General features: G+C 45.9%; 1 pseudogene across 1 annotated transcript in view; it reads right to left on the bottom strand.

The window, feature by feature from the left end:
• Window positions 1-5,537: 5,537 nt before the first annotated feature.
• The window catches only part of LOC144093688 (diacylglycerol O-acyltransferase 1-like), a 65,935-nt pseudogene continuing 58,342 nt past the window's right edge, over window positions 5,538-13,130 (bottom strand). The window contains exons 9-14 of the transcript XR_013306310.1: window positions 10,886-10,966; window positions 10,216-10,260; window positions 9,365-9,477; window positions 8,166-8,319; window positions 6,636-6,698; window positions 5,538-6,280 (exon numbers count right to left, since the gene is read on the bottom strand). The product of XR_013306310.1 is annotated as a diacylglycerol O-acyltransferase 1-like (transcript). The remainder of the gene's footprint in view (window positions 6,281-6,635; window positions 6,699-8,165; window positions 8,320-9,364; window positions 9,478-10,215; window positions 10,261-10,885; window positions 10,967-13,130) is intronic.

Here is a 13,130-nt window from a genome sequence, read left to right on the forward strand (position 1 = left end):
AATTTATTCTTGCGGAAACAATAAAGATTACATCGAACGAATGCAACAAGATTCCCCTTCTCTGCACCACGCATAAAAGTAACAAGCAATGCTCTATAGTGCAATCTTACGTATGGTTTACGGGACATAAGGTCCTCCACTGACGTCGCACAGCATGCGTACCTCTAGCATTCCACCTCCTTCGAACTCCATCGAAATGTGTGTGCGTGTGTATGCGCGCGCGCGCGTGTGTGTGTGTATGTGCGTGCGTGCGTGCGTGTGTGTGTGTGTGTGTGGGTGTGTGTGTGTGTGTGTGTGTGTGTGCGCGCGCGTGTTTGTGTGTGCGTGCATGCGCGCGTGCGTGTGCGCGCGTGTTTGTGTGTGCGTGCATGCGCGCGTGCGTGTGCGTGCGTGTGTGTGTGTGTGCGCGCGTGTGTGTGTGTGTGTGTGTGCGTGTGTGTGCGCGCGTGTTTGTGTGTGCGTGCATGCGCGCCTGCGTGTGTATGTGTGTGCGCGCGTGCGTGTGCGTGCGTGTGTATGTGTGCGCGCGCGCGTGTGTGTGTGTGCGCGCGCGTGCGTGCGTGTGTGTGTGTGTGTGTGTGTGTGTGTGTGTGTGTGTGTGTGTGTGTGTGTGTGTGTGTGTGTGTGTGTGTGTGTGTGTGTGTGTGTGTGTGTGTGTGTGTGTGTGTGTGTGTGTGTGTGTGTGTGTGTGTGTGTGTGTGTGTGTGTGTGTGTGTGTGTGTGTGTGTGTGTGTGTGTGTGTGTGTGTGTGTGTGTGTGTGTGTGTGTGTGTGTGTGTGTGTGTGTGTGTGTGTGTGTGTGTGTGTGTGTGTGTGTGTGTGTGCGCGCGCGCAGGAAGCTAAGTCACCGAAACCAAGGTGCACAAGGGAATATAAATTTTTTGATTACTTCGATTAATCTGTCGCTTAAAGAAAATTACCTATAAAGCAACAGAAAAAACAACCATGCATCCGGTGGGATCCGAACCCACGACCACCGAATATCGCATCCGGTGCTCTACCAACTGAGCTACGGCGACGGCTGTCCAATCTGCTGCTCTCGTAGGTATTTATGTTTATTGCGTGTAAGCGAAACCTGAGAATGTTCACCAGCGCCACCCTCGTCCATAGCGGCGAACGTACCACGTCCTGTATTACCGCGAATGTGACGAACCTTCGCGGTAGTGGAGTTAAAACCATTTTTCAGCAAGCGCATGCCCTGGTCTCTTACCTCATGCCTTTTACAATTTTTTTTTGCCACGACGGTATCTAATTTCGACCCTTGAATGAAAAACTGAGGAAGTTGTCCAGTGAATAAAAAATACGACAGTCAATAACGCGGAAAGAAAAAATATAGAGAGAGAAAGCGACTGAAGAAATGAATGGCCCTGGCAGTCAGTCAGGCGTGATGGCCCATGCTGGCTACCCTTTACATGAAAAACTTGGAAAAACTTAATGCAGAAATGCATTGCCACAAAAGGCCTCTAGGCCTACTTAAGAAAGGTGCACATTTACGCCTTGTCATAAACCTTACTTAGAAGAACACAACCTCAGAGCCGCCGTGAAAACAGCCCTCAATATATTACAGGAGCTGGCCCGAGCCGGCATACAGCTGCTTTGGTCACAAGTTACCTGGCGCGCAGTTAATACGCAACTTTTGTGCTTCTGCGAACTCGTTTGTTGAGGCATCGCATTCATGAGGCGAAACTGCGCGGCGGAAAGGGCTGGCGAACTGGTTAGAGCGGTAAAGCGCGCCAAAGCAGCGGAAGCATATCGTCATTAAAGGGACGCCCTTTGTGACTTATTTCGTGATATGTGGAATTCTTGATAAAATAGTTGTTACTGGCACGGTCGTCATCTAGACCTGTGAACTCATCGTTTTTGAAGATAGGTTGGAAGTAATCGAGCATTGTCTAACAGACTTCCTACCCATGAGGATCCATAGCGCACACAATTGAGGGGACACAACACGAGCGCTAAACTTCCACTGAATGAACTTTATTTGGCGCTGACAGCCTTGACAGCCTTGGTGTTGACTACCCACTAGCCCTAACCCTCACCCTTCTAAGTTATATTCCTACCCATGCCGATGGATGGTAGAAAATAATAATAATTGGGTTTTGGGGGAAAGGAAATGGCGCAGTATCTGTCTCATACATCGTTGGACACCTGAACCGCGTTGTAAGGGAAGGGATAAAGGAGGGAGTGAAAGAAGAAAGGAAGAATAGGTGCCGTAGTGGAGGGCTCCGGAATAATTTCGACCACCTGGGGATCTTTAACGTGCACTGACATCGCACAGCACACGGGCGCATTAGCGTTTTTCCTCCATAAAAACGCAGCCGCCGCGGTCGGGTTCGAACCCGGGAACTCCGGATCAGTAGTCGAGCGCCCTAACCACTGAGCCACCGTGGCGGGGCGTACAAAAGAACACCGTACTCTTTTTCAAGAAGAGCCCGAATATACATACTACCAGTGAAGAAATGAAAAATCCGAACGAGGGGCAAACAGCCTCCTCAGACATTCTTCCTTTGAATCCGGGTTGGCTTTGCTGGTAAGAGATTTTGTTACCACATGGATTGTGCCTACGAATGAGCTGACGGTCCATTTCATTGGACACGTGACTCTCGGTCTGCTCGGTGGTACGCGTGGTACGCTCTCACGTGACGTAGTCGCTTGTACGGTCCTCTGTATCTTCGCTTTCATGGCCAGGCTTCAAACTGGGATCGTAGTACAGTCAAGCCTCCCGATAACGTAGTGGTTTATAAATAAATATTCGATATAACGATAAAATAGTGATTCCCCTTGGAAGCTCCCATAAATGCCCACGTATTTGATATCTCGTTTTTACGAAGCAAAATTTTCCCACAGCGTGATTTAGCGAACCTCCAGTAAGCCCCAATTGTTTTTTTCGCGCCGAGTACGTCAATTTGTAACGGTGCCCAACACTTTCGTATCGGTTCGATAAACCAAACCGCAAGACCCCCGTTCTCCAATCTCGGCGCTGCACACGGCCCATTGCGAGCGCGTTCCACTTCCCTGTTTCCATGTGCAGTTTCGCTTCCTTTTTCGCGGCATAGTTAAAACCGTTTGGCTGTGCGCTCGATGTGATTGACGGTATCGTGGTCCGACTGCAGCTCAACATGGTCAAACGACGGGAACCGAAAACGTGAAACAATGTCACTTTACCAGAAGGCGGCCCTTATCAAAGTCTTCGTTCCGGCGTACGCATTCTCCGCAGGAGATTCCTATCATGCGAAGAAGTATTGTGGCCCACGTGCTCAGGAGCTGTGCGGCGAAACCAAACAAAACAGGTACACGTGAATAAATCGCAGATGCGCGTCCTCTTTTACAGCTGAACGTATCAGCTTCAGCACCAAGGAAACGAAGCCAAATTTTCTGAGTAGGCATCTCCTTTCCCTCTACAACATTATTCCTCCAAGACCCGTTCTATCGGCTCTGAAGTCCGTACAGGCTGCGGAAGACACGGGCGCGTGTCTGCGAGGCTTGCAAATTCGGCTAGTGTATGAATATTCGTCCACATGGTAGGCGCTCGATGCACGTGTTTTCCTCTCCTGCAACGCACATCGGCCACACACTGAGCAGCGACTTTGTTATCTTTGTTATACAAAGTGACAGCTAAGCCCACCGGCAAGCGGCAGTGAAAGAAAGGTGATGTACCACTATAACTAAGCAACGGCTGTAGCGAAGGAATTGCAGGGCTCGTTCGACTTTGTTACAGCGAGGTTCACCTACATTCCCCCCGAGACCTCCTTTCCACGATGCTACCCGATTATGCAGCAGCGATCAATGAGCCGATACGCTTCAGGCGGCATCGCTCAGCTCACAGGGCTCCGTGATTTCAATTCACCTTATATGCTTGCTTGTGTCACACATTTGTCCTTTCTTGCTGCACGAATCATACCACTCTCAAGCGGGTGCATTTAGTGTGCCTTTCAACGGGTGACCTTCGCCTAAAGTGTCATTCGCGCATTGTCACACGATGAGCTTTAGTGAGACTTGCTGCAGAACGCACTTGCCCTATGGTGTCTACTTGGCCGATATAGGGAGTTTGGCGAACTCAACTATTGGGCCCGACATGTCGGGTGTGTTGAGAGTTTCAACTCTCAACAGCAGCGCTCCGACATAAAAAGAAATGTTTTGAGAATTAAAAGGTCTTAAAATATCCATCCTGTTTTCTTGATTGTGTTTTTTCATGAGAACTCGTTATAAGTCATCTGTAACTGAAAATAATGAACAGCTACTCTTGATCTGCCGAGTGACGACGACCCACTTCCGCGATAGGCCTAGCGAGTCTGCCGGGTTCGTGCGTGCGATTTCGGCACTTGTGGAGGGCGAATTCACAAGGTCTAGCGAATTCAAGTGACCAAAGAGTGTACTTTTGACAACAGTGACCGGAAATCGACTATTTCTTACATTACAGGACGCGCATATAATGAAAGGGAAGCGCCGGTGGGACCCAGACAATGCTCTAGGCAGCCAGCAGCAGTCTTGGCCATCGCTTGTGGATAACAATAAGGCCGCTTAAATTACTGCAAACACTTACCGAACACACTTTGGGATAAAATAATTTAAAAGTAAGCATTCGCCAGATCGGAGAAAGCAGAGATAATTAGCGAGTAGCGCTGGTCCTACGGGATGTTAGCAACCCGGCTACCAAGTGTTTCCCGGGCGCGAGATCGCATCGGCGCTTCCTACAGAGTTGTCGCGCTGTGTAAGCAAGCAAGGCTACAACCGGTAAAAAAGGAAGTTATTTAATATAACAAAAGCGTAGCTTGCGTTTCGTGTCATGCAAACGAGCACTAGCCGTTTGTACACAGCGCTGTAAACAAGAGTACTGGAGTGAAGTTGTCCTCATTGGTGCGTTCAGGGAAATTTTGAGCTCATGGGGTAAATGCTCAGGGGTGTACTATGATCTTCAAGCACTCATTTAAGCGAGTACACTAAATATGTGCTAGAGAAGCAGCAGATAAAAGCCAGCAACACGTATGAAAATCAACATCCACAGAAGTGAAGCAGTCGTCCGGCGTTGCTGTGGGCGGGGCGAAGCGATGCGGCCACGGCTGTCTGTCAGCGCGGGCTGTGTTCGCGTTTCGAAGGAATTCCAAAATCTCGAATGTCTTCGCGGAGCTCCGTTGATTCGAATGCATATCAGCCGAATGCAGTTCAAAAATTTGTATCGCAGTACAATGTGGCATTGGATTCGAATGACATTCGGTCGATTCGGTTGGAAACATGGTCGTAGGCGTTCGAAACGCCCGTGTAGCAGGGCTACTTGTCTCGGATCGTAATGCTTTTTAGTTATTGAGATGTGGAATTAAAACTTTGAAAACTAACCCCGAGCAATTAAATTGGCGAAAAAATGTATTCTTAAGTGTTTACGCGGAAACAAATTGACTTCAACAAGGTGCTGCAACTTCCATCGCCACTCCCATCATTTCCAAATGACACTTCTTTTTGCGGCATTACAGCACGCACCGAAAGTGTCATTCGTTCAGAGTTAGCGCACTTCGTGAAAGTGTCACTAAATTTGCCCGTGTGACGGTGATATCACTTGCTGAAAACGGTGACTCTCCGGATAACCTTCTGCGTGCTTATTGTGCTCAAACACAAGGCAGTTCAGCGACTTTTTTTTATTATTTGGACTGTGAATGCACCTCAACCGTCAAATGAGCCCTTCTGGAACCGTAACACGTTCTGAAGCATTCTTTTGCGTCCTTTTCTGCGTTTGTTTAATCATGACATTCGTGCTTCTGCTGCGTCGAAGTGGTGCTTGTGTTACGACAAATAAATCGCTATCATTTGCAGATCGCCTTGAACGATAGCAAAGACGAACGCCGTCACTAGAGCGTATCGTTGAAAAAAATATGCAACACACGCACCATGGCATGCGATTTTTCGAGAGGGGAGCGTTGCACTTTCTTCAGAGGGCTCGGCATATTTGGAATGCCGACAGGAGGCAGAATTTGGGTAAAACGCAACAGCAACATAGGCGAAAGATATTTTGGCACTCCTTTAGTATTGCCCTTTTCCTGTACGCTATGATAAATGAACTGGAGAAGCGATGTATTTTAAAGTCGTAGTCTAGCATAAAATGTGTTTTTACAGTAACATACAACGTCCTCTTCTTTCTACCAGTGTCCCACGAGGATGCAGTAATACTCGCAGTAGTACAAAACAACAACAGCAGGCATGAGGAATATGAAGAGCACTAAAATGATTGTGTTGCCAGCGTTCGGGCATCTCTCGTGGATGACGTTGTCGTAGAGATAGAAGAGTGGTAGCTGCAAGAAAGAAACAAGCACAAGTTAGCGTGAATTAAAGCGCGGAATCGTGTCAGGCGACCATCCACACAAGATGCGAATAATCAATTTCAATACTAGCAAAAATGAATTCTATTTTTTGTTCATAGCATATTTATATCATCTAGAAAGATGTAACTGTGCTAAGCTAAGAGTTGGTAGCACGCCCGCTTTTAAGACACACATACTCAAGTTCAGTTTGAGAAAGTTCCATAGTAGCGATCAACCTCAAAAAGAAAAAAAAAGAACGGATCGGGAAGTTGGGAGGTGCCACCCCCAAAACAATCTACTCGCCTCATGAAAATTTATTCTTGACGTTTGATTTTGTAGAACTTACCTGCATGGCCATGCCGATGAATGCCCAACCGTACAATACCTTGAGAGGCACGCTCATGATATACTGCAAGAAAAACGGATTAAGTTAGGACGCAGGCTTCATTGCTATCTGCGGAGTGCAGTGCGCTGTGTGTTCCTACCCAGTTTTACTTTCACTTAAGTTCATCTACGACTGCGACAAGCGTCGTTACATTGAACTGGTGCAGCCACTTTTGTACTGCCTCACTCTGACTTTCTTCGTCACAAGTCGTGGCATGCTACCCGTTTTTCAGGCAGTCCACGAAAGTTTTCTTTTTCGTGCCAGATTTATACAAGCGTCTGCACGTTTCGAACAAACATGGGTTAATAGTTTGTTAATTTTTTCGGAAGGCTCAGCCAAAGTCTTCCGGTAATAGTGCCTAGCCAGCTCAACTTTCTTCACAAAACTATCAGCGCTGTATCATTTGTTTTTATTTGCAACTTACGTGGTTTGTATAAGGCTCCCGAAACTCGTCAGATATGTTGCGGATAAGTGTGAGGGCGATATCATATGTTTCTTAAGTGAACAATTTTAAGAAATATAAATCTCTATAAGCATGCAGCACAATGCCGAACCTGTATATTGGACAACTGCTGCTGCGATTGAAGAGACCAAGAAAAACGCGAATCGGCAGCACCATCTGAAGAGATGTGCGGAAAGTTGCTTCTTAACGCCTTCTATGAAAGGCTATAGCTACCCAATGTTGACGCACGATAGCTCACGCAATAGTCTTGTACACCGTTTCTTAATCTTCTGTGCAATGAGTCGGTGAACAAATTAAACGAAACAGGCAGACAACAGATGTAAGACGTTACTAGTACACTCAGTCGTTTACCGTTTGATCGCACGCACCACGGTACCCATGTGCTGCATGGCGCTGAACATCCGAAACCATCGCGGGAATTTTGAATGTTTAATGCTCCCTATTGATTTCCTATGGCAGTCAGAACTAGAAGGTGTGAGTGCGGGAATCATTTTATAAGTAAGATTCTGCACTGCGCAGGAAGAATAGGCGATCAGTATTATTTTTTCTTAACACTGTCAGCCCTCATTTGAGGGTCATTACAGGGATGGAATAAAAAAAAACGTCACAAACTTCCAATGCGCAATACAGTATAACAAAAAGTAACACAATTCTGACCACTGTTCAGCTACCCGACATATAAAAGAAATTTGTGACATTGAAATACCTGCACATCCCCAGGGACCTCATTTCTAGATCCAGTCACTAATGACATTCACAAGTACTGTATTACTTGAAGACTGATTGGCATGAGCGTGCAGTTTAATTGTTCCATAGTGCTATTGCATTGGGAAAAAAATGAGCAACCGAACACGTTAGTATCAACATCTCCGCGCTTTTCACCGCACTCTTAAGTTTTCTTTTAGCGACAGATAAAAATATTTCAATTCGAAACTGGCGGCCGACAGATGGCGCTAGTTGGTCGTGTCCAATAGGCAGTAATGTCGAAGGAAGCTGGGATTAGAAAGCACGCTCTATTTTCTTCTCACCTCGTGAAATAAGGCCGATACGGCGAACACTGCGAGTTGCGCCGATAGCTTGGGAAATCCAATGGCGACCAGCGGCGTGTATATGTGGCGCAAGCACCAGTTGTGCACCGGCAAATTCCACCGGTTCCAGAAGGACTTCACGGAATCGGCGTTCCTGCACGCAGCGCATGCACTGTTCAGTTGGGCCAAAGGATGCGGGAACACTGATTCCAGCCGCTGCAGAAATATGCCAGGAGGTATCGTCGAGTCGACTTTTGTTACTTCTAACACGTTCGATATAGCTGCGCATTTGCACAGCACAAGCTGGCAGTAACGTATTATTTTAATTTCGCACATTTGCCTCCTACTAAACAAAAAATCAAAACTACACGAAAATACCGTCGAAACCACTGGGCTATTGCTTTCAAAGGGAATCTAAACTTTTCCATTCATGTGAACGCCGAAAATGAATTGTGTAATAGATCCTTAACGCCAAGAAACTAAATAATAAAACAGTACCCTTACTCGTACAAAAGGACTGAACAATACCTTGTTGATTTTGTCGGTGCAGAATGAACCAATTTCCGCTAAAGCTTCGGCTTGGATTTAGGGGCGCATTCTGTAAAGGATAGCGCCTCTTACAGATATTCCCTCAGTCTTTCAGTCAATACTATTCATGAACCGCGTAGCATCGTACAACTTCTAAACGACAGAAATACGCTTTTTCTGGCATTAAATAGTTTCGACGGCTAGAATTGCTGCTTCGCCGACATATAAATGATATCCTGCGTTGCTCAGTAGAAGGTCCCATTGTAGTCTCGCACTTCGGAACCCCTTGCTGCGATACTTTATTTCTACTTTTCATATTCATACGGCATTTTTTTTAAATAAAGGAAATTAAATATCCTTCGTGCAGAAGCTGCGTTTTCTCTCCGCCCACACTCGCGTTCACACTCAAGGGGAGTGAACCATGGACGCTTGGAGTCGATCGCAAAGCACAATGCTCTCGTGCGCCACGTTTTCAGGCAGTCAATCATCCTTGGCGTCTTTAGCATCAACATGATAAGCGAACAAAAAACCTGAAAGATGATCGGCAACAGCATGTTCACCCGCGTATTTCTTGTTTCGGCTTCATGGAAAAATTCTTTTTCGCCGTAGCCAGATACGCCGGCTAAGATGTGTTGCGGAAGTTCGTTTCAGTAATAAACATGGCGACTTACCACCAATCCCTGTAAAAGTCCCTGTCGGCAAACCGCAGTAGCTCGCCCAGCCAGTTGAGACACGTGTGGAAGAGCCAGAAGGACATGATAATCCAACAGACGGTGTTCCAGACCTGCAGTGCATGCATGATCGTATGAAATTTGTCATGCAACAAAAAATTGTCATAATTCAACAAGAAAAAAAAACCAGCGAGGCACAGCTTTAGCGGGGGAACGGTGGACAGGTCGGCAGGAAAGGTAGGCTCAAAGAGGTGCTCAGTGCAAGGAACATGAACTTCATAAATCAAGCAGGTTTGTTGTTCAAATAAACCGTTGACCACTTTTTAACCTGGTTAAAAACAGGTAAACGAAGGCATACGCCTGTTTTGCGGCGTAAGTTACAGGTGCCCATGAACTGCAAGAGTGCGGGAATAATGGAGTTCACTGCTTCTGTACGATTAGCGCATGGCCCGCCGAATGCTCGAGCAGATCATATTTCGTGTCATAGAGAGGCCCGCAGTGGCCGCCAGCACTCACACAGTCGTAGAAACATTAGAGAGCGCCGTTTCAGTGTCCTTGGATACGTCTAGTGTGCGTTCAAAGAATATACTTGCGATAACTCGAAACAAAGCTGCTTCCTGCGCAGACCACTATTATAACAAAAATTAGCTCAGCTGTCTTCTGTACGATTCAGTATCCAGCATGGTTTTCTACGGTCTGCTTTAATGGTCACACCATACCTCATTAAGCGAACACCTGAAAGCTAGCCCTTCCGGGGGCGGGTATATTTCAGCACACAGTTGTTATGGTGAATTCTACTACTTGCATGGCGCTAGGTGTAACGGCGACAATAACATTTCATAGGCACTTACCATCATGTCTATGTAGGCCTTACAGAGCTCCCACATGTCCCTTTCCTGTCGTAGTGAGAAAAAAGGGTGTGTAGATGGGTTAGTATTACACTCACGCTGTTTCGAAGGCATACAGACAAATCAGGACGGGTATGACGTTACAAACACAGCATGATTTTTTTTTGTCAAGGCTGCAAGACGCGCTGCAAGTCACAGATTTCCATCCTACAGTGCAGCTGTGTGCCGCAATATTGTCCCGAAATTATAGAGACGCTTGATGTACCACCACTTATATTGCTTTCGTAGCTTCATCGTGCTTTGCAGTGCTACTTCAGTCCTAAAGAATGGTACATAGACAGTATTACGCGACGCCACTAATCAAAACGAGAAGCGGGCTTCTTAGAAGCATGGCCGGATATTGTGCATGGAGAGTGTCATAACCCTGACGAAGATGAGCCTTTTTGGAGTCTAGTGAGTGGGCATATCCGTTCTCACCCTAATGCTATTTCAAGACGCATCCTCACTGCCACTGGGCTTTTATTTTAAAGAAAAAGATTTACGCTTTTTTTCTTTACAGCCACGCCTCAAGAACACTGTAGTGGACGGCTCTGGATTACTTTTGATAATGCTGAGTTGTTTGTGGTGCATCAAAACTTCTTTCACGCTGACTGCTGTAGCAATGCCAACTTGCCTTGTAAGCTTTCACAACCATGGCCAAGATGGGTATTCCCCATTGGTTTACCAGTATTCCAACAAGCAGTGGCAAAATGATCTGCAGTAGAAAGAAACCAGCATTAAGGAGGCGATTCGCTTACCGAACAGACTTTAAAACATTCAGTGTCCCGCTTTTCATTATTATATGCCAGGCGTTTACGAAGTTTAAGCAAATAAGCCAAGTGCGAGGCTTCTTACTAAGCAGCCTGGCTTATTTGATATGCACAAGAGCCACAAATTGTAGTCCGGGGTCATGTCAGATAAAATAATTCAATAGGTTGCCGGTCGACAGCTTGGATGTAAATAATATTTTTATATGTTATTACCTGATGACTGGAAAGAAGGGATCTGCAATTATTTTTATTCAGAAAAAAAAATGTTTCGAAGCGCACAAAATTTTTGATCACGAAAAGATGGACTCCAGCGCTTAAGCAACCCCTGATGTTTTGAGACTAACTGAAGCTATGTTACGAAGAAATGCCTCTAAAACGCCGTAGAGTTCTTCCAGTTATTTATGTCGATTTCTAAAATTTATTCGTTTATCTAAGTTTTCTCAAATTTGACGCATGAAAAGTGTTTTTGCTAACTTTGGAAGTTTTTATCTAAAAGGAGAAACTAGTTGTATCTACAAATGTTTGACGCTGCATTCTACGCAAATTTATCTACTAAAAAGTAAAATTAAACAATATATTGTTTAAGGATAAGGAAACGTTATTGCTCCCACATCAAGACAGCACCGAACCACAATGACATTGAACAACCATAAAAAAACGATAATTTTTAAGTATCGCCAAATATGATCGATTGTATGAATATTCATAAGCATTGAAAGCACATTGTATAATACTGCTGTTGTAGTCGATATTGTTGTGTTTTGGGTGAATGTCTCGGTGACCCAAGCGGAAAAGCCGTTTTTTTTTTTTTTACGCGCGCCGTTTTTAAAGCGCTCGGGTTGACGTCAGTGGTGATACGCTGCCGGCTGATAACACACTTCCATGACACAGCACACCTTCCCCTTTTTGCAGTTTGAGACATTGCGGTGGACGTCGCTCCATGGTGGACCGGCGAGGCGGCTACTGCTCACTGAGGCGCGACCCCGCAGGAGCAGGGTCCGCGTCGCCGGGCTGCCTTGGGCGGAGTCTGGTCTGTGCGGTCGGCTGCTGCGGCACAAGCTGGTTGCCTTCGTGTGCAGGTCTTTGGAGGTGCGCGGGCTCAGCTGGTCCGCATGACGACGTTGCTCCCCATTTGTAGATGACACTGCCACCATCCGAGCCCCTTCTAAGGGTACTTTTAAGTGTACTTGGCATAGGCGGACCAGCCTCAGTCCTCCTATGTGAATGCGGGCGGTGGCCACGGCACCATCGAATACCCATTGCTGTCCCGTACGTTTGACCAGGCGCTGTTCAAGAGCCTCCATTACCGCACCGGTTTATGCCTCGTCGCTTCTGTTGTGTTTCGAGCGAACGTCTTGGTGACCCAAGCGGAAAAGCCGAGTTTTCTTTTTTTTCATGCACACCGTTTTCATAGAGCTCGGGTTGACGTCACTAGTGATACGCTGTATGCTGTCACTCGTGATGACGTCAGAGGTGATACGCTGCCGGTTGCTGGTTGATGATGCGCTTGCATGTGACGCAGATGAAGCCCTCTAAAGAGGCCGATCTTTACGCACACGGCCGTTTTTAGCAAGTGTGATTGTGGATAACCAGAAATATCTTGCAAGGACATGCCTGAAAAATTCGAGAGGACATTTTTTATTACTGTAGAAAGCATCGAGATACTCTTGTTATTTCTTAGTTTTATTCTTCTTATAAAGTTTTGCAAACTTGGATCACAAAAAGTTTTTTGGCTGACTTTCGAGGTCTTTATCATAAACAAAATTAAAAATGTAACCATAATTATATTTTCCGCAGCGTTCTATGCGTTATACTTTAGCGGTATAAAAATCAGTGGTATATCTTTTGTGGATAAGGAAATATTGCTCAAACTTCAAGAAAGCACAGAACAATCAATGTTTTTGATGACGATTAAAAAAAGCTTTTAAAGTATTTTATATTTTGTCCAGGTATTCTCCAAGATATGAATATGCATAAACATGAAATTATGTCGATTATTGCGCTTTTGCTACTGCAGTCAGAACACAGCGTGTCCGTTGTGGCATATAGGAGAAACATGGCCATGAATACTGTGCAAGGGGCTTACGCCCCCAGGAGCATCACACTACA

The sequence above is a fragment of the Amblyomma americanum genome, chromosome 1, assembly GCF_052857255.1.
Source record: "Amblyomma americanum isolate KBUSLIRL-KWMA chromosome 1, ASM5285725v1, whole genome shotgun sequence".
NCBI classification, from domain to species: domain Eukaryota; kingdom Metazoa; phylum Arthropoda; class Arachnida; order Ixodida; family Ixodidae; genus Amblyomma; species Amblyomma americanum.